Source organism: Manis javanica, chromosome 15 (assembly GCF_040802235.1).
Source record: "Manis javanica isolate MJ-LG chromosome 15, MJ_LKY, whole genome shotgun sequence".
In the NCBI taxonomy this organism is placed as follows: domain Eukaryota; kingdom Metazoa; phylum Chordata; class Mammalia; order Pholidota; family Manidae; genus Manis; species Manis javanica.
Window position 1 is genome coordinate 8,336,624 of NC_133170.1, and position 26,021 is coordinate 8,362,644.

General features: G+C 39.0%; 1 long non-coding RNA gene across 1 annotated transcript in view; it reads right to left on the bottom strand.

Annotated features, from left to right (window-relative positions):
- The window catches only part of LOC118972742 (uncharacterized), a 202,328-nt gene that overhangs the window by 13,970 nt on the left and 162,337 nt on the right, over positions 1-26,021 (bottom strand). The gene's annotated exons all lie outside the window — the stretch shown is intronic.

Here is a 26,021-nt window from a genome sequence, read left to right on the forward strand (position 1 = left end):
GGAGGGGTGTCCCATCAAGTTCCTTGCAAGCTATATTAAGAAGTTTGGACTTCAGCCTGACAGCTAGTAGAAAATATTTGAGGATTTTATGTTTTTAAAGAAGGAAAATAAATGGCGTTTCTGTTTCAGAAAGATCATTCTGGCTGCAGTGTGGATTGGATTTAGGGAGGTAGGGTACTGTTGCAGGAATCCAGGCAAGGATGGAATTAGTGAAGCTGGAAAGAAGTCAGATTTGAGGGCTATTTTGAAAGGTAAGTAATCTGAAAATGATTAGGTGTATAAAACAAAAGGGTGGCTCAATAATAAATATTCTCTGTGTTTTCTCTTGAATACAGAGTTTACCGAGAAACCTGCCTTGAAGGGCTCTGAAAATTGGCTCCAGGCAAGGCTGTATTTCCTCATGGAAATTTCCTCAATTGAGTCTACCTGGCAGCTGGCTGCGTACCGTCCTCAGCTGTGGCCGATGGGCTCGATGAACATTAGGGTCTCTTTAGTAACATATTAAGATCCTAATAAAACCAGCTACTGGACGAAATGGTCAGAGGGCAAATGAAGTCAAGAAGAAGGAAACATTTGGAAATGAGCGATGGAAATGAGCAATCTGTCAAGGGGCACACATTCCGAGAGCAAAATGAAACTGTGAAACTGGGCCATGTTTTTAAAAAATTCTTATTTATTGACTCACTTATTCGTCCAATAAATATTTATTGTGTATTCACTATGTGTCAGAAATTATTGTGGGCATTTAAGGCACAAGAATGAGCAGGACAGTTGGATCCCCGTACAGTAACAAAACTTTAATTTCATTATGTGGGGAAAGAAGCACAATACACAAATAAAGATAAATGACAACCTCAGGGGTTCTGAAGTACTGCGAAGGAAGCAAACTTGGAGATGCAGGAGAGAGTGTATGGGGGAGGGGTTCTGTCAATAGGACCTCCCCCGTCACCGTTATACATTAGACTCAACAAACAAAAAACTTGAAATGAGGAAGAAAAGCTGATTTTCTACTTGAGTCTACAAGATTACCATGGATAGAATCAGTGAGTTATTTGATGAATTGAAGGGACTTTTTTTTTTTTGTTACCTTGGAATTTTTTCTAAAATCCTAAAACTGACCAGAATAGGAAAGAAGTGCAGCCAAATTCTAAAAGAGATGTTGACCACATCCAATTTACAGTCCGTCTCTTTCACTCATTTTGAGCCTACAAAAGAGAAGATCAGATGTGCGAAAGGATGATTTGAGAATGCCATTAACATGATGAGTTGAAGGTCATGGGGAGAATCCCCTCCCCTCCTTACTGGGGTCAACCACACAGTTCACAGCTCTTGTCAGTAAAGGGTAATTAGAGGTTCCTGCAGGTTATGTTTCAGACGCAACTTCCCAATCTTTTGTGTCTCTTTATTTTGGAAGCAACAATGTTGGGGCACATGAGGAATTATTTTCTGGCAAATGCCCAGAACTGATAAGAGTCACAAGAGCCTCCTGGCGACTCTGCAGTCCTGGAGGTCATCTGTGTACAGGACTGCCCAGGCAGAGAGAGTCCTTTGCCCACAACCACCCCACCTCTCACCTTCTGGATTTTCATGTTATTCCCCTGTTGGCTCTTCCTAGCTCTGAAGTGCCGCCCTCTTATCCACCTCTCTGGCTACTTGTCTCTAGGATCCCTTTGATTCTCCTTGTCTGCCTGAGGCCTCGGTGATTGTTTTACAAAATGGCTCAGTCATTTCACATGTCCACCAGCAGTGTGTGAGATGCTGATTTCTCTACATCCTTACCAACACTTGTTACTGTCTTTTTAATTATAGCCATACTAGTGGATGTGAAATGGTATCTCATTATGACTTTAATGTGCATTTTTTCTTAATGCCAAATGACATCATATATACTTTCATGTGCTTTTTGTCCATTTGTATTTTTCTTTTGTGCAACGTCTATCTGGATAGATCCTTTGTCCATTTTTAAAAATGAATTATCTGTTTTTTTTCTTTTTTTTTTGAGTTACAATTGTTCCATGTGTATTTGCAAGGAATGTATATTCTACTGTTGTCTGGCAGAATGTTCTATTGATATCTGCTAGGTCAAGCTTTTCTGTAGTGTTGTCCAAGTCTCCTATTTCCTAATGATTGTCTAGTCATTCTTTCCATTAAGTAGAATATGAAGTGTCCAACTATTATTATTGAATAGTCTATTTCTCCTTTTAATTCTTTCAGTCATTTAATATGGGGCTCTTGTTATATCTCGGTATAGTTGCTATGTCTTCTGTATAATTATATTAACACTTTTTTCATTATAAAATGCCCTTCTTTGTCTCTAGTAACAATTTGTCTTAAAGCCTTTCTTTATGATATTAGTATGATAGGTTATTGTTTGCATGGTATATTTTTTGCATCATTTTACTTTCAATCTATTTTTGTCTTTGAATATAAAATGTGTCTCCTGTAGACGGCATCGGCTGAAGCACGGAGCTGGGGAAAAGGAAGTTGGATTAATTAAAATGCCACAAATCTCACTATTCTTAGTGAGATTCAGCCATTTCTTGGATTAATGTTACTTGAATTTTTGTAAGCCTTCGGTTAATTTCCAGAATTCTGAAAAGGTTAATTCAGATGATTTTTACCAGTGTTCTCATTTCTTTAATAGGTGAAAAGATTTTTGGAAGCTTTAATCCACCATTTTCAAGGATGTCACTGAAAGGATCTGACTTTTAAATGGTGTATCAATGAAAGATACTAAGATACTCATACATGATAATAAACTATAAAAGAGAAATAAATCCATATAATATTGGAAAGGCATAAATAATACTTGAAATCCTACATGCATGCTTTTTGATGACTGTGCTATATAATGGTTGTTGAATGGTGGTTTAAAACAATTATTTTTAGAGCAAGGGAAAAAGAATGTGTGCTTAACTTCTGAAAAGATATGGAATTATTTCTATACCTTTATATTTTAGTCTAGACATAAGCTACTTTTAGTTCTTCTGAATGGAATGAATTTGATCCTCTTGTTTGTAAGCCTCTGAGTATACATTTCTCCCTGCTTACAATGAAATCACTCCTTAATATGCTTTATATCTCCTCCTTGTTTTTCAGGACTCAAATTAGATGGCTATTTCTCTGAGATACAGTCCCTGACAATGAAGCCCGACCATTGAACATATGCTTCCACAGCTTCCAGAATTTAAATAGTTACAACATCTATCACATTAAATTGCAATTGTCTCTTAAATGTCTGTCTTCCTCACTAAAACTTGAGTTTTGGGGAGAGCAGAGATACTGTTCACTACATTTCTAACACTAGGAAGACAACTCAATACTTATTCTTAACTAAATTTAAGTGATATAAGTTGGATCATATTAGAGCAAAAAGGATCCACATAACCATTTAAAAATTCTACCTCCCTAACTGTCTTTCACATCTCTTTCTTTTTTCTCACTTATTTAATGGCAGTAGGTTAATCATTCCTGGGAAAATCATTAAACCCTAACTACTTGACACTTGACTCTTTGACGGAAAATAATACTACTGTATTATTTTATTTTGATATAGCTAATGAAGGTCACTGGAAGAGTTTGAAAAAGAAAAACTATTATCTTTCTGGGATATTGTAGGTGTATTCTAGACAGGAAATTAATTGGGGAATTATTGCTAAAGAGAGCCTTATTATAATGCACCCATAGTATATTACAGAAAAGGTCACACACTGTTGTGTACTTGAGGCCTCTGAAAAGCATCTTAATTAGAAAATTTTATTTGCTGATGTTCATTGAAAAAATTACACATCAAAAAGGAGCTATTTTTGCCATATATAAAGTGAATTTCTAACATCATAATCTCTGTGAAAAATTAAAAAATTAAGAGATTTCCCAAACTTCCCTAGAGGTGAACTCTAACCATGGAGTCTAATCATTTCAATTATGTTTATTTATTCAATCAATAAGTTTATTCATTGATTCAGTAGACTCATTCATTAAATAACAGTCCAGGTACTATACTAGACCCTTGAAATTATGAAGATGAATGAGATACTTTCTTCTCCTGAGAAATTTACGTTCTGGGGGAAAGACAGGGAAATATATAATTACTGTGCAATATAATTATTGCTCTGATGAATTTATACATGAGAGGTTATGGAAATGGAATGGAGAGAGCATACAACTGAGATAAAGGATAAGAGGAGATCTCATAGGAAATATAATCGAATCATGTTGAAATAGAAGTGAGCTCTTCAGATGGAGAAAGGAAGGAAATATATTGCAAGTGAAGGTTATACATGGAAATTAATAGGATAACAAATAGGATATTTTCTATTCTGGAGTTTTGGATGATGCTACATTTTGGATGATAATGTCAAACCCCACACATTCTAAGATACATATTAGATCATCAATTAGGGCTCAAAAAAGTCCAGTCAGTCTTTGTGGTACAGATTATTAGTGGTCTTCTCCTCTCTAGACAATGGGACAGCATGAGTAGTTCTTATCAATGAACTATGTTGGAAGAAAGATATCTCAAATCTTAGTCCATTCACTCTGATGAAATAGCATCATAGACTGGATGGCTTATAAACAACAGAAATTTATTTTTCCCAGTTCTGGAGGCTTGGAAGTCTAAGGTCTAGGGGCAGGCGTGGCTGGGTTCTGGTGAGAACCCACTTTGTGGTTCATGGACGGCTGTCTTTTTGTTAGGTCCTCACATCACAGAAGGAAGTGAGGGAGCTTTCTGGGGCCTCTTTTATGAGGGCACTAGTCCCCTTCGTAAGGCTCTACCTCATGGCCTAATCACCTCCCAGAGCCTTCACCTTCAAATACCAACACTTTGGGCATTAAGATTTGATATAGGAATTTTCAGGGGATACAAATATTCAGTCCATAACATGTCGTTTCCTGATTAAGGCAGTGGAGATCTCTGTTTTCTTTGGTGTAAAGAATTGAGAGACACACACCGAAATAACAGAGTCACTAGGTGGTTAAATTTCCATCTGTTTGGTCTTGGATTTTCTATGCAGATCAAAGTCCCTAGCTGACCTGTGATAACATAAATCATAAGGGAGAAATATACCTGCCTTTGTTGTGTTAAGCCTTTGACCTTCTGGGTAAATTTGTTAGTATGCCAGATGTAATCTCGCATAGCTTGTTACTCACCTCCACACTATATAAAGCGACTCTAATTATCTATTAAGAGAAGTTGGCGGGAGAAATGCTTTTGGACACTGTTACTTCCATGCTCTGCGGCTCCTCTCCTTTACCACCGGGGCTTGTGCGTGGAATAAGGCGCCGCCCATTCCCAGGTGCCATTGGTGGGGGTACTCCCCCTATGCTTGCTGTTCAGACACCATTCTGAGATCTCAACAGATGCTCCCTGGCATTTGACAGATCAAAGGACCGGAACCTAACTCATACTGAAGAGGGTTTAAGGGCAAGAAGCTGGCTGAAGTGGCCCCCAACGGCAGAGTGAGAGGAAGGGATTCCTATGGTAGTGGGTAACTCCGCAGACAGCGGAATAACTCCGTGTGAGGATAAAGGCAGAAATCAGGATGATATTTCTCTACACCAAGGAATGCCAAAGATTGCCAGAAAACCACCAGAAGCTAGGGGAGAGGCATGGAAGAGACTTTTCCTTACGGCTCTCAGGAGCAACCAGCCTGCTGGCATTTTGACCTCAGACTTCTACTCTTCAGAATCACGAGACAATTAATTTCAAGCCACTCAGCTTGTGATCTTGGTTTGCGGCCCTTGCAAACAAATGCAGAGGCTTTTTGTTTCTTTCTCTTGGTGTTCCAATAAAAAAAATTATTTCTCTTTTTAAAAAAATGTTTCCTTTTCTCTCCAGGCCGTCACTTCTAGGATCTCTTGGGGCCTCCCTTTGTGATCAGTTCTCCGATGGATGTTCCCCATGAGACATTCTTGAGGTTGCCTTTGTCTCCTTTATATTTCAAAACCAAAAAGTTATTAATGGTTGTGTTGGAAAGGTTGATTGGATCCGTTCTTTAAAGTGTGACTCAACATCCATTTATCTCTTTACTGGTTCTACTGGGCTGGCAAAGGGTATGTGAAAATGAACTGCCATGGAGATTTTATGGTTTTCATGAAACATCTGTATCCAGAATCAAAATAAAACATTTAGCTTCAGTGCCATCCCTTTCCTATTTAGAGAAAGTAATAGAGTTTAGTTACCCTCAAGTTAAACAGAACAGTGGGTATGTTCTCAAAGAGGCCTGGTAAAGGGACGTGGGAGAGGAAGTTTGTGTTCCATTTCAGGGTTTATGATGAATACTATTTTAGTTCATAGAGCTAGAGACAATTTGGGAAGGATGAGAAAAAAAGTTAAAAGATCTGTGCCTTATTCCAAGAAAAGTTATTCTATCCTCTTTAGAGAGCAGCATGATTGGAAGAGGGGTTCAGCCAATGGCCACCTGCCTTAGAGCAATACCAAAAACAACCTGGGCTTCCACACCCTGCTCACAGCCCAGCCAGGTCACAGAACCATTTTGGCCTGTTTTCTTATGGATGCTTCAACCATGCATACAGAGTTGCATTAGAGGAAAGAATCCATCCTTGCTGTAATTCATCCTAATTCAAGCCACATTTATCAAATGCTTCTAAGTGGCATGTACTGTGCAAATTGTGCAAAGATGAATAAGGTTTGGGCCATGTCTTACCCAATTTATAGGCTGGTGAGGGAGATGAAAAAGTCTCCACGTAATATGTCAGCCTTGTAACATAACAAGAAAAGAGATCAAGTCATATTTCTCTTTGTACTATACAGTGCTTCATGTAGAGTACATCTTTGGTAAAAATTAAATAATAATATAGGTTAATTAGCTGGAGGGACCCAGAAGAAAGGAACAATTAATTCCACCAGGAGACATTAAGGAAAGCCTCAGAGAGGAAGGTAAAATTAGATTGGGACTTAAATACTATTTAGAACTTGGTAAAAACAAAGAAGAAGAGAATGAAGGAAAAACGCATTCTTGGTTAAGAGACTAAAATTAATAAAGGCAAGACGGCAAACAAGTATGATGTAATAAAAACAAATGTTACAGTAGTATTGACTAAATGCATAACTCATTCTGGTTATTAAACATATTTGATTTCATGCTTACAGCAGTCCTAAGCATGACTATTATTATACTTAGTACACAAATGAAAACATGACTGTTACACAGACACTAAGTCCCAGCGCCAGAATTTGAACCATGAGCCTCTCACTATACAATCTTCCCTGGAAAAAGAAGGGGGAAGGGATTCTGGTGGGTTTTAATCAAAGAAGCAGCAGGTTCTTGTTTTCAGCCAGGTGGAACAACGATTGGAAGGTGACAACCCTCTGCCAAGATTATCTAAGCCAAATTCAATGATCAACTTAGAAAACACACATCTCTGATGCTGTAATTCAATTAAACCTACTTGAAGGAAAGTACCCAATATATAAATTAGGAACATGCAAAATTTCACTATCATTGAAGGTAGAAATAATCCATAGTAAATCATATATGTTATAAGCATTTTAAGTTCATGTAGGTCCCATGGGCATATATTGGAAGTAGGATTTTTAATATACCCCACCTTGTTTTTTGCCTTTATCCTATAGGGCCTGATTTCAAAATGAGGCATATTGCATAAGGATTCAAGTGCCATTTTTTTCTGTGGAGAGTCTAATAAAGGGCAGAATTTTTAAAGTCTGCATCCTCAAACATAATTTTACCTTCCAAAGAGCCTAGGATTAAATGCCACTTGGAAATAATTGCTGTACTCTGCTGTCGTTCAAAGGTCCCTGCGCTTGTATTTATGAGCAGCAGGTCCAGGGGACATTTGGTTTCTGGATGTCAAGAGCTGCAGAGGGAACACATTTTGGGGTGCTTTCAAAAATTTTAGTAATAAAATAACAATGATTTCCCTCTTTTCCTCTCACCTTCAGCTCACCATGAGGTCAGTTTTATCATTCCAGCTGAGCTGCCTTGAACAAGCAAAATGCCCCACTCGGACCCTTAACCATCATAAGAACACAAGATTAATGAGAAATAATTAGAGGCAAAGAAAATGAGAAGTCTGTTCAGATACACTTGTTACACAATAAAAAGTGGTGAGTAGGCCTTTCCAGTAGGTGGACTTCATTGTTTTGCTGATTTAGTTCTTAAACTCTTTGTCTCCTTTCAGACAGTATTTTGATATTTTGGCTATATTCTTTCCAGCAAAGAGACAAGAATACCATATGGAGGATTCTTCACATGTCTTCCATTTCCACTAAGATGTTATTTTAAAGCTGTACTATTACTTTTCATATTCTTGTTATTATTATTGTTATTGATAAGGAAAGACACCATTAATTCGATACCATTTAAAATCACACCTAGTAGGCAGGCATATATGGGAAGGAAAAGGGCTCAAAAATTCTAAGACTGAGTGGTAAACTCTAATAACTCCTAATTAGGAGGTTGAGGGATGAATGGAGGGACTGAATGAACTCTGTATTTTCTGTTAATTTTTTCCTTAGGAGAAAGAGGTGATCTAAGTCATGAAAAGAATGCAGTTATCTGTTATTATTTTGTGCCAGTTTAACAGTATTTTGGCCAAGCAAGGGAAATTGTGGATACTTATATTTCATTTCCAAAAAGGGAAAGACATCATTTCCTGGAGCATGATTTGTAGAAAAAAATGGTTTCTTGGGATAATACTAGGTGTTGAAAGGAAAAAAATAAGTTTTTGTAAAGGTTTAAACAAAGTAAAATGGATCTTTTTAGAACACGACTTCTCAAAGTTTTTAATATGCTAATACACATTGCTATCCTGAAAGAAGAGAATTTAGTATGTAGCATTTCTAGACGTCTTAGTTTTTGTGGAGGAAGTTTCAGAACTAATGTTCCTCAAAACATGTTCGAGCTCAAAGCAAAAATAAATTTCACTTGATATAAGAAATGTCTTCACTCTATTTCATGAAAGAGAGGTGTTACACCTTTGGTATTATTTAGAAAAACCATTTGGCTATTAGCATACAGTTTGTTTTCAAATCCCCTTCAGAATCTTTAGGGACTAATCTCATTCGATTTCAGAGGGTGGAAGATATGGCAGCCGGCTGGCACTTTATTTAGCTGACTGTACCACAAGTTTTACTGTATCTACAAACATAGTTTATAAATATCTAAAAGGTTGCTATGGCCTTTTGCTAGCAATGGCCCCCGAGGGAAGAACAAGAAATAATTAAAGCAGGAGGTTTAGGAAAAATCATTTTAAAAGGCAGATCGGTTTACTGAAAGACCATGTGTACTCTGCCAGTAGGGGAGGTTTGTAGTTCAATTTAATACTTTTATTGAGATCTCACAGTGACTTTATGCTATATTTTTAGATGGGAGTTTTATGTAGGGTGGTGAGCTGAAACAGAAAATATAGGATGAATGGCAACTATTAAAAGTCTGTGAAAATAAAGGCTGAGTCTCACAGAAATCCCACCAGTAAATTGGAACCCTGGCTAGTGGGACCCAAAGACAGAAATCACTGGGGCAAAACAAATGGGAAGACTCTTGTTATTTGATGACCATTTCTCTTAGAACATCATTCTTTGACCTTTCAAGGAGATGGTCTGAATACTATCAAAATGACTGTGATTGCAGAAGTTGATCCTTTCCCAAGTAGTAACTGAATTTCCCAATGAAATATTCCCAGCGTAAACATCTCTTGTTGCCAAATGTATTCCACAAAGCATCTTTAGAGGCTTCCAAAATTTTATTCCAAGGTCCTTGATGAAATAACTATGTATAGTCTTGAAATCAGCTCAGTAGACAGAAGGCCTAAAGAATAGTATCTCGGAATCCAGAATTCCTGGGTGTGTTTCTTTGATACAATCTTCATCCTTCCAGGGTAATTTATTTCTTTTAACATATTTTGGGAAGTCTGAGAAGTTTTTAAACCACTCTTACAATATGCTAATCCTATTTGTTCATACTACATTCGAGAAGAAAGGTACTCAACATTGTTTTCTGCTTTTCTTGTACAGGACATTGATTTCAGAGGCCTTTTCAGTCTTTACTGCTGACAGAAGGATCTGTTCAACATCTTATGCTCAACAATACATATTATACTCGGTATGTACCTTGCAACTATATGGCCACTGGCTCCCTGTCGATCATAGGCTTTCCATTTCTGGTATTATTACCCCATCTTCTACAAGACTAACTGGGCACCTGTTTTTATGTCTGCCCAGTTTTTGGTCATGCCTAATCTTGATGGTCTAGCTGAGCTATATGATATCACAAACACGCATTTAACTCAACAAGGTATAGTCATCAAACATGAGAAACAATCTAAGCTTTTGAACAATCCTGTAGTCAACCATTCCTTCCAAGCAAAAACACAAGAGAATTACAAAAATACACCACGGACTTACTAAATGGAATAACAGTTAAGCACAACAACAGTGACAAATCTGGCTTAGAGTTTTAGAATGTTAGATCCAGAAGGGAAGTTAGATATTATGTGGTTCAACTCTCATTTTACTGAGAGAAATGCAAGAAAACTGAGCCCTCCTGAGTGTAAATGACTCTTAAGCAAAAGTTACACAGTTATTTGCAGATGTCTCCTGTTTCTCAGTCGCATGTATTTTTTATATATCATTCAACTTGCTATAATGTTATTTGCTATAAAACTTCTCTAGCTAAGATTCTCCACCCCCCTCCCAAATTCCCAGAAATACTCACTCAAAGAAACTCAAAATTATCCAATTTTTTCATTAGTATTATACCATAAGGTCTACTGGCACAGATTGGTGTCTTTCTTATGTTATCCTGATTAAACTTGAAGGGATCAGCCTGTACAAAATTGTACCACACAAGAATAGGCCTTTTTTTTTTTTTTTAACTGAATCATCTTAACAGGAGTTCTTACTCTGCCTGAACATTCTGGCTAACAGAGTCCTGAGAAAAGTCTTGTTTGATTCACTCAAGTTCAGTGTGGTTAGGTTTTTAAAAAAGACTTTCTGAGAATTGAAAAGGGACTAACATGCTTTAGTGAAAGATTCTATTGTTAACCTAAACATCCATATATAACACAATAGCTACAGATAATATATAGAGGCACCTTGGCATGTGAGTTTATCGATCACTGTCTATCTCCCCTCCCTAGAGAAGATGAAATATTTGGCTAGAAAGGGAACAATATCTCTCTTAGTTTGGGTCAGAGTCTTCCCCCTCATTTCTCACGCCTATTCTCTATTATCCACAGATTCCCTTCTGACACCACATACTTTAGTCTGAGACTCACACTGAGTCATATTGTTACATATCACACCTTCCACTTTCTTTCACTCAGTGTAGATTTGGTGGGTGCCTGTATGTGCTGAGATCAGACCAGGGAGTAGAGATGACATGATGATCGTGTTAGACATTGTCCTCACCCTCATGGGGCTCACACTGTAGTGACTGTGTCCTTTTTGACATAGAGACTGTAGAGAATTACTTAATTTTATGCTTATAGTTGTTCAATGTTTAAATCATCAACTCTTTTTTTGTTGTTTCAACTATTTTTCTTATTTCATACTGTACTGGCACATTCAATATTGAAATATTGAAGTTTACTCTCTCCTTCTGGGAATGTATTCATATAATTCCTACTATCAAATGCTTCCATTACTAGATTACCAAAGGGAATAGGGTCCGCAGATCTTCCCAACTTTCAACAATTCAAGTTGGATGGGCCATGACCCACTTCCTTCCCTGCCCCATGTAAGTTCTTTATCTCATGGTTATCTTCTGTTTCTAATATTATGTATCATTACTGCAGATGAATGTAAGAGTTGGGTACTTGCTTTATTAGATGTGTTATTCAAAAACATTATTCTATTTAAGTGTCACTACTATCTATTCATAGTCAATGCCCAGTCTAATCCATCACTCGTGAAAATTAAACCAAAGAACTCATTCAAAAAAGATCTCTGAAAGGCTGGGGTTCCAGATAACATCAAACCAAACTGAAAGTTTGTCTCTGCTTTTGGAATGGAATCACACTTTTCCTTATTGAACATGCTATGAATATTATATTTGGTTTCTGGGGTGTCTCATTAATGTTATCTCTGAAGCATGTTTTACATTAAACAGGGCAACAGGAACAGCAACAAGAAAACCCTAGAATGCTGCCCATGTATTTATTTTAAAACAATTACAATAAAATCCCAGCTGGGTCATTTTTGCATAACAGTGGTCTGGGGACAAAGCTTATCTGTCCTGGGTTTTCATAACTAGTGAAAGCAAGCAAGACATTTCCATTAATCATGTAAACGAGGGCTAAGCTTGTGCATGCATGCTCACAATTTAAAATTTTATATAAATTTATGTGCAAATTAACTGTGGCCCTGAGGCTCCTGGCAAGCTGCCATTGTAGCCCTTGGAAGTACGGAACTTGGGCAGCTCAAAATTTATAGCTTTTTCCATCGAGGTCTGTTTCATTGACTTCTGCTTTTTTGTGGTCCCCTGGGGACTTGATGCCTGATTCTAAAATACATATTTATGATCTTATCTCTCCACATGAGAGGTCCAATGAATGAAATGATAAAAACAATTAGGTTACTTAAGCTTAAAAGAAATATTTTGAGCTCATTTTTCCAATTTCAAGACTTTCAGTTAAGTTCATTGAAAATCTTCACTTGCTAATAATTATGTAAACAGAACCAAAAAGGGGTGGACAAGTTTTCTTGCTTTTAACTGTCTCTTATTAAAACTTATCTTTCAAAATGGTTGACCTTGTGGACATAAAATTGGCCCTCATTTATTTAAAGGTCACTTACCCAGCAAATTCTGCTAGTCAACTGCCAAGTACTTGAAAGAATGCCTACAAAAACAGCTAAAATTGATTTGCAGTTTCGTTTCCAAAGATCATGCATTACACCCATAAAAGAGACTCTCTGACAATCAATGAAAGCCCATTGTATTCATACTTCGCCCATAATTCCGATACATTAAATTAGTTTGTTTCCTGGTCACACCAGTTTGGATGCAACAACTCAGGAGAAGCAGTTTTTCAGCCAGGTCCCCTGATTCCAAGAAGCAGTGACATTTGACAATCTGATAACACAGTGGGAGAGGGAAAACCAAAACCAAAACAAACAAAATAAAATTCTGGTGTAAGAGTGTCAATCTGAGGGCATTTGCTAAGTGGTCAAAAGCTCTATTTACTTCAAAAGTCCATGAGATTATGATGGCATTACTGCACAACAAGGAGATGGATTAATTCATTCAACACACATTTATTAAGAACTTATTTGACACCTAGGATTGGGGAAAGAAAGATAAGTAAAAGGTAGTTCATGCCCTTGAAAACATTACAGTTCATCTGGGAAGGCAAGAAACCTAAGCAATTAAGATAGCACATGCAATGAGGATAGAGAGAAAGGAAAAACTGATTTGTCTTGAAGGCTTAATGGATAGGTACTATTTGAAGTTGGTCTTAAAAGCTCATCAGAGGCTTTCCAAATTGATAGTGGAGGAATGGATATATGAAGAAAGGGCAGTATATGCAAGTCACAGACTGAAGGAGCATGTTGTGTACGGCAGGTAGAACTCTCAGATGGCCCCCATCACTCCCATGCCTGCTAAACTTGGCTGCACAATCTCTATACCTTTGGTGTGAACAGGACATGCCTGTGAATGTGATGGATATTACTCACATGGTTATGTTGAATTCTGTGTCAGAAGGGATTTTGTAGATGGAATTAAGGTCTCTAATCAGTTGACTTAATCAAAATGGAGATTTTCTTAGGTGGGGTTGATCTAATAAGGGGACTCCTTAAAAGAGTGTAAGAGATTCAGAGAGGGCGAGATGCTCTTGCCTGCCCTGAAGGAGCAAACTGCCACATTGTGGATAGGGCCTGTTGGAGGGGTCTGAGGGCCGCCTGTAAGAGCTGAGAGTGGTGCAAAATTGCAGTGGTCCTTCCAACAGTGAGTCATATAGCTACAAGTAAATAAATTCTACAAATAACATGAAGGAGTTTGGACCTGGGTCTCTCCCTAGGTACGCTTCCATATGAGGATGCAGGTTAGATGCCTGGATTTCACCTTAGTGAGACCCTGCACTAGGGACCCAAATAACCTGTGACAGAGGCATGATTCACAGACACTGTGAGATAATACATTTATGTCATTTTACACTGTTAAATTTCTGGTAATTTGTTACATGCCATAAAAAAAATGAATGTAGCATTTTTGGGAAACAAGTTTAAAATTTCTGGATCATGGGGTAGATGGACAAGACAACAGGAGAAATTTAGAAAATGGAAAAAAGAACTAAGGGTCTGATACATAATAAAAAGTCCGAATTTATTCTCTGGGTCACAGGGAGTCACTCAAAGTAGTTAATATTAAGGGATGACAGGTTTATGTTCTAGAAAGTTCATGCTGGCCTAAGTGATGTAGACAGATTGAACAGGATAGATGACAAAAGGGAATCAGACCGGCCTAAAATAACCCTAATAAGTGGTTATGAAAATTTATTGAAGGGCAATCACAGCAGTGAGTAGGCACCAGGAGATGATTAGAAAAATACTCAGACGGTAAGATCACGTGATGATCAATGTGAAACCAACATGAAAGAAAGAGATGAGTGGAAAATGAGTTCAAACTTCCTTACCTCAATGATAGGAGAATAAGGGGAGATAAACCATTAGGGAGGGACTTTATTTTGGATTTTATAAATGGCATGGTTTAACTGCTTGCAGGATTTCCAAGTGATTAAGAGGGAGTTAGCTACTCATCGTCAGTTAAAATTATAGTTCTGGTCTTTAGAACAAGTGGAGGCTGGAGATTTATTTGGGGAGTTATCAGCAGAGTGAAGGCATGGGAATAAATGAGATCATTCAAGAAGAATATGTACTCTGGAAAGATGATGGCAAATTAAACTCTGGGGAACATCAACACTTAAGTGTAAGTAGAATGATAGCAGCAGAGGAGGAAAAGAAGGAATTGTTATTATAATAGAACTAAAAGCTGGAGAAAATGGTGATATGGAAGCTAAGGAGGAGACATTTTCAAAGAAGTAAAGATTGTACATTGCCAAATGTCAAACAGCAAGTAGAACAAGCATTCAGGAAAAGCCTTTAGATGTGACAAAAAGAAAATCCGCCTTGGCCCTAATAAGAGCAATTCGGCCTTAGTAAGAGGGTTTCAAAGGAAAGGTGGGTGTTGAAACCACACTGCAATAGGCTTGAGGACTAAATGGGAAGTGAGACTTAGGGACTACAAGGAACTTCTTTAAATAGTTGGACAACAAAAGGAGGAAAGCAAGGGAAAAAAACACCTGCAAAAAAAGTGCACAGATAATCTATAGAATGGGAAAAAATATTTGCAAATCATTTATCTGAGAAGGGACTTATATATAAATATATACACAAAATCCTTTCACCTCAACAGTAAAAAAACAACCCAATTAAAAGTAGACATAGGATCTGCATAGTTATTTCTTGATATACAGGTGGCCAATAAGCACAAAAAAGATGCTAGACATCATTAGTCATCAGGAATTGCAAATCAAAACCACAATGAGATACCATTTTACACCCACCAGAATGGTTAGAATCATGAAAGTCAGGTAACAAGTATCGGCAAGGATGTGGAGAAAATTGGAACTCTCACATACTGCTAGAGGGGATGTAAAAATGGTACAGCCACGTTGGAAAACAGTCTGATAGTTCCTTGAACAATTAAATGTAGAACTGCCATATAACCCAGCAATTTCATTCCTGGCTGTATGCTCAGGAGAAATGAAAACATACGTGCACACAGAAATGTGTACAGGAGTGTTTACAGCAGCATTGGTCAAAAGATCAAAGGTAGAATCAACCCAAGTGTCCATTAGTGGACAAATGAATTCACAAATCTGGGTTATCCACACAACAGGGTTTTATTTGGCCATAAAGAGGAATGAAGTACTGATAAATGCAACAAGGATGAACCTTGAAAACATGCCAAGTGAAAGAAACCAGTCACAAAAGACCTTGCGCTAGATGATTTCATCGGTGTGAAAATCTAGAACAGGGAAGTCTAGAGACTTGGCAATAAGTCGATCGGGTATTGCTTTGGGCTGGAGTGGGTGGGAGCGGTGCCAAAGGGTGGGGAGGGTGATAGCTAAGGATATAGTTTCTTTTTGAATGCGTTCTACAATTGACTGTAGTAATGGCTGCACATACCCATGAATATACCAAACCATTCAGTTGTACATGTGTTTAAATGTGTGAAATGGTATGGTATGTGAATAATATCTAGATAAAGCTGCTTTAAAAAAAATAAAGGGAGTAGTTCAAGGTAGACAGGCTCAAAAGAAACATTTCTTTTATCTTGTGAGAGATTCCAGTACATTTACTCTTTGAGAGGAAGGAGTTGGTGGCTATTCACAGTGATTGGTGCCTCATGATGGTAACTGATTCATCAGAAAAGGTCAAGTCCTGTTCAGTATGAAATTATCTTTTAGAAAGAGTTCCAGCAAAAATGAAATGTACTCCTTTGAACGCTAAACTTGTTTTGTGAAAGACATGCATTCCCTCACTGATGATGGACAAATGAGGTGTTACTCTAAACTAGAGGAATAATGGTTAGCAAAAAGTGTCTTTTTAAAAATTATTTTTTATTTCTGAAGTTTTGAAGCCATTTTTGGGCTATGAAAAAAGAAATGGAAAAATGTATCAAATTTCATGATTCCCATATAATTGTTAAAAAGATCTGCATTAACCTTTCTCTGTCTGGCTCCTAAGTAGTGAAGGTTGTCATCAGGCCACATACCTGTCATACTGTCTGGAGCAAGGGTACAAAGGCCAACATACTCAGTTACCTAGCTGATAGATATTTAACTAAAATAACTTCTGGTACTCTGTGTTTTAGCCAACATGTTTGCTGTCACCATTTTGCTTCTTTTTTGAAATCATGGTCAGCATTATTAATGCTCTTATCTATTTATTTTTTACAAAGCCTCTCTTCAATGCTTGCCATTGCAGCATATTGCTGGCTATTAAAAACAGATTGTTAAAGACCTGCTGGCAAAGCCCCTCAGGATCTATAAATCTATGGATTTATTTGTTTTACAATTTATTAAAATTCTCTGGATACAGATTAATTTTGTTTGCTCAATATTTTTTACTGTGTCCCTTGCTATCGCGTAGAAACTTCATCTGGGAAGGTTTTTGTTTGATCGTGTTTGAAGTTACCAAGTTCTATCAGAATTGTCTGAAAGTGCCTGAACGTCTTTTACTGGAATGATCTGCTTTCCAACAGCCCCCCACCCTCAGGAGGGGTTACTGACACAAGGTATCCAGATGTCTCGGGGAAGGAGAAACTACTTGGCATCTTTAAGCAAGGGCGAGAGTACTTGGGAAATTGGCAGGAGCTCAGCCCATTAAGAGAAGAGACTCCCCACTTCTCTGTTGAGGACCAAGGAAAACGGTCTGCTGGGTTCTGAGTGTGAGAAAAGGCAGCTGAGCTTTCTATTGATGGAATAAGCCAGGCAAAACAACTCGCCGAGCGCTGTGCGGGTGAGCCAGATCGGAGCGTCCTGTGAAAGGAAGTCCAAGAGGGGCAGAGATTCGTTTCTGGGAAGAACATACTGAGAACAAACTGCATAATAAATAAGAGCTGTTTTTCTCTTCATCTGGATTTGAGCTTCCACGTAGGGATCAAGAAGTCTTACAAAAAAAAAAAAAAAAAGACAAGGGTCTCTGGTTTCAATAAAAGTGATGAGTCTCTGTTTCATACCTATTTAGTGAAGAAGCCTTCAGAGAGGAAAAAAATTCTTAGGGCTTTTCTGTAATTTCTTAATGTAAGTATGAACATGGAGGCTATTCTGCTCTTCCCCCTAAATTTGCCACATATATTCTGCTTTTCTATCCTGAGACCAGAAACTTCAAAATAAGCTCCTTCTAGTGTCTTCAGAGGGCAAAACAGTAGACAAGGACTAAAGGAGGCCTGGTTTCTAGGAAAAAATGTTGCTATTCGAAGGACAGACCCACTGCCTGATTTGGACCCTCCCTGACTCAGTCCTCAAGCCATTCATGGCTAAAGCAGCTTCTTAAAGGCGTCTCTTCTTCTATGCTCCTCACCAACCCCCACACATCCTCCATAACCCTGGCAGATAATTTTGTTGAGCATAGATCATGTCCCAACTGTTCAAAAACTTCCAGAAATTCTTTATAGATCACAGAATGATATCCAAACTCTTTAACCTGGTATTCAAAACTCTTGACAATATGACTCCAACATACCTGTCAGTTTTTCTTTTTCTAATCAGCTCTCCTCATATTAGGCAAACAGGTTTACTTTTAACTCCTCCAAACGCCTTTGAACACTGCGTTTTCATTAACCTTGCCCCTGTCTCGTGCTGTCTGTGTCCTCTACTGAGACACATTTCCCTCCTATTGAGAAGATCCAAATCTGACGTGTCTTCGAAGCCGAGCTTCACTGAACTCCACTTCAACGCATCCTTTACACCGTCCGTCGGAAGTAGTCTTTCTCTCTGAATCATCTGGCACTTTTTACATATCTCTACTGTGTAGCCCTTATAAATGTAATTTATAAATTTTTTCATTTATTTGATCAATATCTTTCTTCTCCTTCTAGACCATAAGCTATGAGAATGCAAACGGGGGAAAGATGCAAAGGTCACTGCTGTCAAAATACTGACCAATGTTGGTGGTGGAAGACACAGACAATACAGAACCATTAATACATAAGTGGAAAAGAAACAAAAAATCAACTGCATATTGCCATAACTCATCTTTTTTTTTTTCTGAATGGAACCCTTCTACTAGCATTTTATGTGGTTAACATAAAACTTTTGGACTTCAATTTATTTACCTATGTAATAAGGTAAATAATAATCACTTAGATGGAACCATAGTAGTAAATGTTTTTTTTTAGTTAATACATCTTGATGTTTTAAACTCTTATGAATCTTTGACTAGTCATAACTGTGTTACCTTCAATGAAAACAGTGGGCAAAAATCATCACTGATAATCTTTTTATGATTCCCAGATTATGCTGAGGGTCAGTGGAACCGTGGGGAAAATGATTTTGCTTCCCATCACACTCAGGTCAGTAGGAAATGTTTTATTCAATGCAACAAATAGATGCATTGGGATCCTTTGTGGAAAATGGATGACCTAGGTTGACTTATTCAAACAGAGAATGTCAGGGCAAGAGAGCAGCTTAGTGACCAGAGGGAACAGTGGGCTTTACCAGCAAGGAAGCTGAGGTCCAGAGAGATTCAAGGACTCCGGTGAGGCCAAACAGCTAATAGAGGCAGAGTCCAGATGTCCCGCTTCTCCCGCCAGGGCTTTTTCACCACTTCATGGAGCCTCTTACTTTTAACACTGATGTTTATTCAGGAAAATGATACTCTCATTGCAGCTGGGCTTGCCCAACCCATGACGGCTGGACACTGACAGTCGGTGAAGGAGAGATTCCTTCTTATTTTGGATGAGAATAGCTGGGTGTAGGCTATGACAGCCCGGATCTAGACAGTTTCTCTGCTGTGTCCATCCTAGAATTCTGTCCTATGTCTGAGAAAATGAAATGACTGATGGAAAAAGCCTCAGAGAACCAAGCAGCCACTCAGGAAAGACCTCATTCCAGGGAACAAAGGGGCTGGGATGCGCTCACTCAAATCAAGTTGCATAAATGAGGCCTGAGAGAGAGAACCCCGGCCATGGCCTTGCAGCACCTGTCTTCCATTAGGGTCACTGGGCGAAGGGACTGTACCAAAGAACAAGTGCACTTTAACACTGCTGGCTCTCCGCCATCTCTGTGAGATATTGAGAATGAAGGTGAAGAGGGCAGGGAATTCAGCAGCACTGGCATGGATGCCAGCGGGGCAGGGAGAGTAAGTGTCGTGCTGGTGTTAGGCATTGATGTCCTCAATGCAGATCTCAGCAGCACCAGCATCTTGCCAACCTCTACTTGGCATGTGGTAGCTTACTTGTCACTTTTATTTTGGCTCCATGTTGGGAAGGAGGTGGATACAAATGATGAAGTACCAAGGGTATTTGTGGGAATCAGCTAGGGGACTCCCAGGATTCCTAGTGTAGAAATTCAGGGGGATGAGCTTCCTACAGAGGGAGGTGGGGGTGAGCTGGTAAATTCTCTTCTCACCTAACATTTCTTCTATATGGAAAAAACAAAAATGAATTGAAAACTGCTTTAAAAAAAAAATGATGATGTTTGTTCCTGTGAAATGTCTTAGTGTCTAGAACATTGTTAGGGCTTGGTCAGCTGGTGGGTTTATGTTTCTGAGTAACCACAGTTTCTGTAGGAACAGATCTCTGAAGAGTTGACCCTCTGTGTCATAAGAGCTGTTAGTGAGTTCTGTGGGAAAAGTTAAAGGTCATTTGAATTGACTATTTTTCTTTTGCCAGATCTCAAACAACCTTGTATTCCATGTATTGACCAGCAGAAAGGACACAAGATTAAGAGCAAAAGACCTGAGTTATAGACTTATTGTACAATACGACCTTAGGGAAGTTATTTACTTTCTCTGCCTGACAGTTGTATCTTTACAAGTAGAGATGGTCACCTCCACTTTAACTGATTGTTCTGAATTCTGGTCAAATTCTGTTCAGTAAAATAGAATTTGTTCTAAACTGCAATTAGCAACAAGAAATCTCTCTCTCCATGCATATATGGGATTATTTCATAGTTTTTCATTGGTGTTTTCACCATGTTAATAATACCCATGAGATAGTCCTTTATTAGGTCAGTTAGGAAAATGCTGGATTAAACAAAGTTAAATAAGTCTCATTAGTGAAGGACTACTCTAGACCTTTAAAATATACTTTGTCCATATGTGAAAAAGATGAAAGTAGAATTCTCATTGAACTAAAAAAAAAAAACCAAAAAACAAACCTCCCCCCCCAAACTTTGGATTTTCTAAAATATGTTAATGCACAATTTACTTAGGCTCATTTTTCCTTTTGTTAAAAATAATAAGCATTTATTAGTCTGAGTCATGCCTACTGATGAGTACATATGAATGATGAGAATTTTCATTTTTTGCTTATAATGCTTATAATGGTGCCTTGCTTATAATAGTAATTGGAATATACTGATATTTTTAAATTGTCATTAATTTTTCAAGAACTGACTGATGAATTCAGGGGCATGTAAAGGAAGGTGTTAGGTAGAAGGGTACACATGAGTATCTAGGGAAGGGGAAGATAAGGTCTGGGGAAAAAACTGCCCAGTTAGGGGTCCCACTTAAAGACAACAGAAACTTTGCAGAGGGATAACTTCTTTGCCTATCGGGACAGGCCAAACCGGTCCCTACCAGATCACAACACAGGCGCAATGAACAAAACCAAGAACTGTCCAAACCACACTTCATCATAATCTCATTAAAATAAAATTGCAGTTTTCCTTCCCCCTGTGGGTTTTTCTGTGTGCATTCTGAGAAAAGACATGTGCACCAAGGAGTGTATAACTAGAGGTGTCAATCAAATAACCTCACCCTGTCAATCAAAGAGGCTCTTCCCAGCTAGGACACGATAAATAGACTCACCCTTAAAAGATGGGGGCCTTTGTCTACCGGACTCTGGCCCACTCCTCCTTTGGAGTGTATTCAAATAAAACTTTCACTCTGCTTCCCTATGGTGTGTCTGCCTTTCAGTTCTTTGCTTCAGCTGGGACAGGAACTGAGGAAAATGAACTTGACCCATAACAAAGGGAGGTGGCTTCTCTACCAGTTTTGGTTAAACTTGGCCTGAGGCTTAAGGTAAAACAACAAACTGGATATTCTTCTCTACATTCCTCAGTTTTGAACATCTGGATTCCACAAGCTTTTTGAGCTTCTTAGATAGTGTGTGTCTCATTGCCATGCATGGATGCGCTCTCGACTCTACATGGAGGTATAATACATGCCCACCACAGGCACTGAGTGAATAATAATCATGTCCTATAGAAACACAGGTAATGGCGGTGAGCCCCTGGGAGCATACATTTGTACAACGTGACCCTAGTCCCTTAGACATTGTTGATGGGTGCAGAATACAGGTCCATGACATAACTTAAACCAATGAGAATTGCTCCTCTAAAAATTTTGAATCAGAATGAGAAGGTTCTGGGCTTAGTTTTTGGCTTATCTCTTAATTGCTGTCACCCAAGTGTAGCGAGCAGCCCTGTCCACCACCAATTGAACTGGCATGCAGGGAAAATTTGTCTGTAGAGCATGGTAAGGATGAAGAGGACATGTAAGCAAGGAAGAGCTGAGAGGTGGAGATTTCAGCTTTCCATCCCCTGGTTTTCTCTCCTGGGGGGGCGGGGCATTGCAATTTTGATCTTGGGTACTGAAAGGCATCTCTATACTGTGTCACTTTCCCTCTCAAAATGACTGAGTTGTTTCTATGTTTCCAAACAACAAGTGAATGATACTGTTCCAAACACTGGAAGATGGTTGGTAAAAGAACAGGGTCAAGTTGAAACAAAGTATTACACAGTGGGAAATGCATAGTTTGGGGTATAGACACACTTGAGTTTGAATCCTGGCTCTTCCAATTGCAGAACCCACAAACTGTGGACTATATTACCGTCTTTCAGCCTCAATTGCCTCTTCTGTAAAATGGGTATAATAGAAATACCTACTTCGAAGAGTTTGGGTGAGGGTTCAGTGAGAGGATGCCTAAAATGCCAAAAACGTGCATAGCACATAGTGAGAATTCAGTAAGTTTTACAACCATTACCGTTATTCGCTCATGAAAATAAATTTAATCAGGTTTTCTTCATATTTGACAAAGATAAGAGGAAGAATGGAAAAGGTGGGAAAGGAGAATAGGAAGAAGAGGAGAAAATACAGACCAGGCCTGGGAAGGCAGTCCTGCTGTACTGAATGCTCCTGAAAAGCACGGCAGTGCCCTTCGGGCTTGGAGCACTTCCCACACATTTACACTAAGGAGCCCAATCATCCTCTCCCGTAAATAAGTGGTCTTTAGGCTTATTTGCATATGGTTGCTTGGTCCTATTTTTCTTTGCAAGGACAAGATAACTGTGAATTATCCTGGAATGAATTGGTCTTGGGAAACAATCTGCCATTCTGCAGACAAGGATCCCTGGAACTTACGAAGAGGGCAGAAAAAAACCTTGGGTTCCGTTCCAAATGCTCACTGTCCTGGGGACGGAACCTGCTCAGGTGAAGTCCTCTAATACCCAGCCTCCCAGGCTCCTGACCCATAAGAGTGAGTAGCCCCCCCCTTGCTCGGCCTCACCAGGTGGTTGCAAAGCAAAGGAAATACAGTTGACATGACTGTAAGGAGAACCGTTTTATTTTTGACTTTTTTCTAACAGGAAAATGGACCACTGTCAACATGTTTCTCTTTTTTATTGATCATTTTCAGTGAGGTTTTCTTCTGAATCATTTTTCATATTGCCTTTTTGCAATCCTGTTGGCAAATGTTGCCGGGCAGCTGCATCTGGGGAGGTCTCTCCCTGTGCACTAGGAGAAGCGCTAGGAGAAACCTCAACCTGGACAGGAGAGGGTTCTGGCTCGGAACAAGAAAGAATTCATGAGCAGGTTGGACAAGCATAGGTAAGGAAGAAATTCATTTAATTAAAGCAAGAGTCGTGGCAGCTGCTGTGCAGGCAGCAGAGAGCAAGGAAGAGCAGAGGGAGGAAAGGGGAGCTCATTAACTCCTGCTCAGCATGGGGCAGATCCCCTGCCAACTCCTAAAGCCAGGGTCACCTGGCATCCAGTGTCTGCTTGAATCTGCATGGTATAGGAACGAAGTCCCCACCACCCCAGGATTTGGGGGATCCTCAGAGCACTGGATAGAGTGAGATTGTGTTCTGAAAACTTTTCAAAGGCAAAGAAAGGAGATTTTTAGTCAGGCTACTAAAAAGAATGATTATACAGCTGTACTCCTGCCTGGGGCACCCGGGTGATAGGAATTTGCAAGCCCGAATCAGAGCTCTCAGTAGCCCCTCCCTACTTGTCTGAAGTGGGACAGAGAGAGATGAAGACTCATGCTTAATGGGACAGAGAGAGATGAAGACTCATGCTTAAGTCTAGAAAACTGAATGAAGAGCAAAGTAGCGGACACTTACCACTGGAAGAGCGCAGAGACAAAACGCAGTAAGCTGAGCAGTGAGAAGTTTTTGCTTAACACCAAAAGTACACACTCGAATAAAAAAAAATGTGGGCAACCTCAGAGAGGAGGTGTACTTAAGGCTTTAGGATTCTGTCTTTTAAGGCTTTCAAAAATGGGGCAAAGGGTGGCGGGGGGCATAGGATTAATATGAGGTCTCATGATGTCTCCCTCTGGTGAGAGACATTATGTCACCATCCAAGGTCAGTTCTCTAGGTAATTCTGTAAGATAAGCTTAACACTAGGAATGTATTGATCCTGTTCTTCTCCAAGATAGTAGTAACCCTCAAGCACTGGGAGCATATCAGTTATGACCGCCTGCCCTGCCTAAAGACAGGGTGGGTTACTGTCTGATTATCAAAGAATATGTTAGGAATCTTACCTCCTAACTCCCTGGTTTTGAAAATGGAATCTTTGCCTTAAGATGGAGCCCCTCCTGTTCTTACTATACTGTTTATATCTTGGCATTTTTCATCATAGGCAGGAAAAATTAATCATGATGCTTATCCCATGTCCCTGCCCTGTTTCACAAGGGAAATTATGTCAATGAGAATATTTCTGTTTCTGGAGGGAAAAAAAAGGACTTCAGTGAACTTGTTTGGGGACAGTGCTTAAACTGGAGAAAATTCTCGAGAGGAAAGTGATGTGAAGAGGCCCATCTGGGGGCCCAGAATTAGGGGAAGCACAGAGGGGCTTGGCTCAGGGTGGGAGGGAAAGGAGAGATGCACACTGACCGGAGTGGGCCCACCTCTCTCTCCGATGGCAGCTGGTAAGGACTCTGCCCTTTATTGAATTCTGCTGTTTTTCTGGGTTGGCACAGACATCATGTCTCCTGACTACCATGACATGGATGGTATTTTGTATAGGACCTGCAGAGATTTCTTTTAGAAGGGACACAGTTTACACTCCCTGGCTGGATATTATTTCCAATCATAAATAAAAACATGCCCCCAAATCTTGGTTAAAAGCATAACTTATTTTTGAAGAACATATTTTAATGCAATCTTTCATGGTTTGTGGCTCACTCACTAAACTTACACATCAGTTTCAGGAGGTTTCCTTCCTAGAACTCCCACCTGACCATTGCTTTCACAGGTTAATTAGATCTGTCAGGATCTTTTCTTCCTGTAAATTCCCAAGACCTTTAAAGATGCTAATGGAGACTGGTCAAAAATTCAGTTCTGGGTCTTTTAAATTACTTTCTCAGCCCTGCAATTTAGAACCAAATGGAATCTATTAGTGCCCGTTAGCTATGGAGCTGCTTTATCAGCGACATGGGATTTAGTTTATAAGGCTTTGGAGAAAAACAGTAAAATAATGGAATAAAGGAAATCCTCTCCCCAACTTATTTTTATATTGAACAGTAACCCTGTCCTTCCCAATAGGTGGAAAAAACACACTGTGTGTAAAAATGGGCTTTGGAAATGCTAATAAATGATTGATCAGTAAGTGATCTCATTAACTAAGGTAACAAACTTTGTAATGAGTTCAAGAAGGTGAGGAAAAGAAATGCCTTCTAAAGAAACTGGATTCATGAAAACAATGGGAGATGGGTAGAAAAGGTTCGAGCCTGCAGAGCAGCTACTGAGGGACCCTCATCCCAGACAATGAGGGTGGAGGAAGCTTAATTTCAACTTCTTGTGGAACTTTCTCAAGTAATTGTCTCTTTTCATTTATGTAATGTTTTTTCCCATTTTACTCTACTGGAACTACAGATGAGGAGCTCTCATCCACTATCTAAATAAAGCCAAATAAATTAATTAAATGAAAGTAATTTCAAGGCCTAGTCATTTGCCTAATTATAGAAAGAAAACGGTACCAGAGAAGACCATTCCAACAGAGAAAGAATGAAGACCTGTGAACTGGAACACCTGAGAAGTCTAGGGTTTTGGTTCTGTTTTTTAATGTCTAACCAAAGTTTACAAT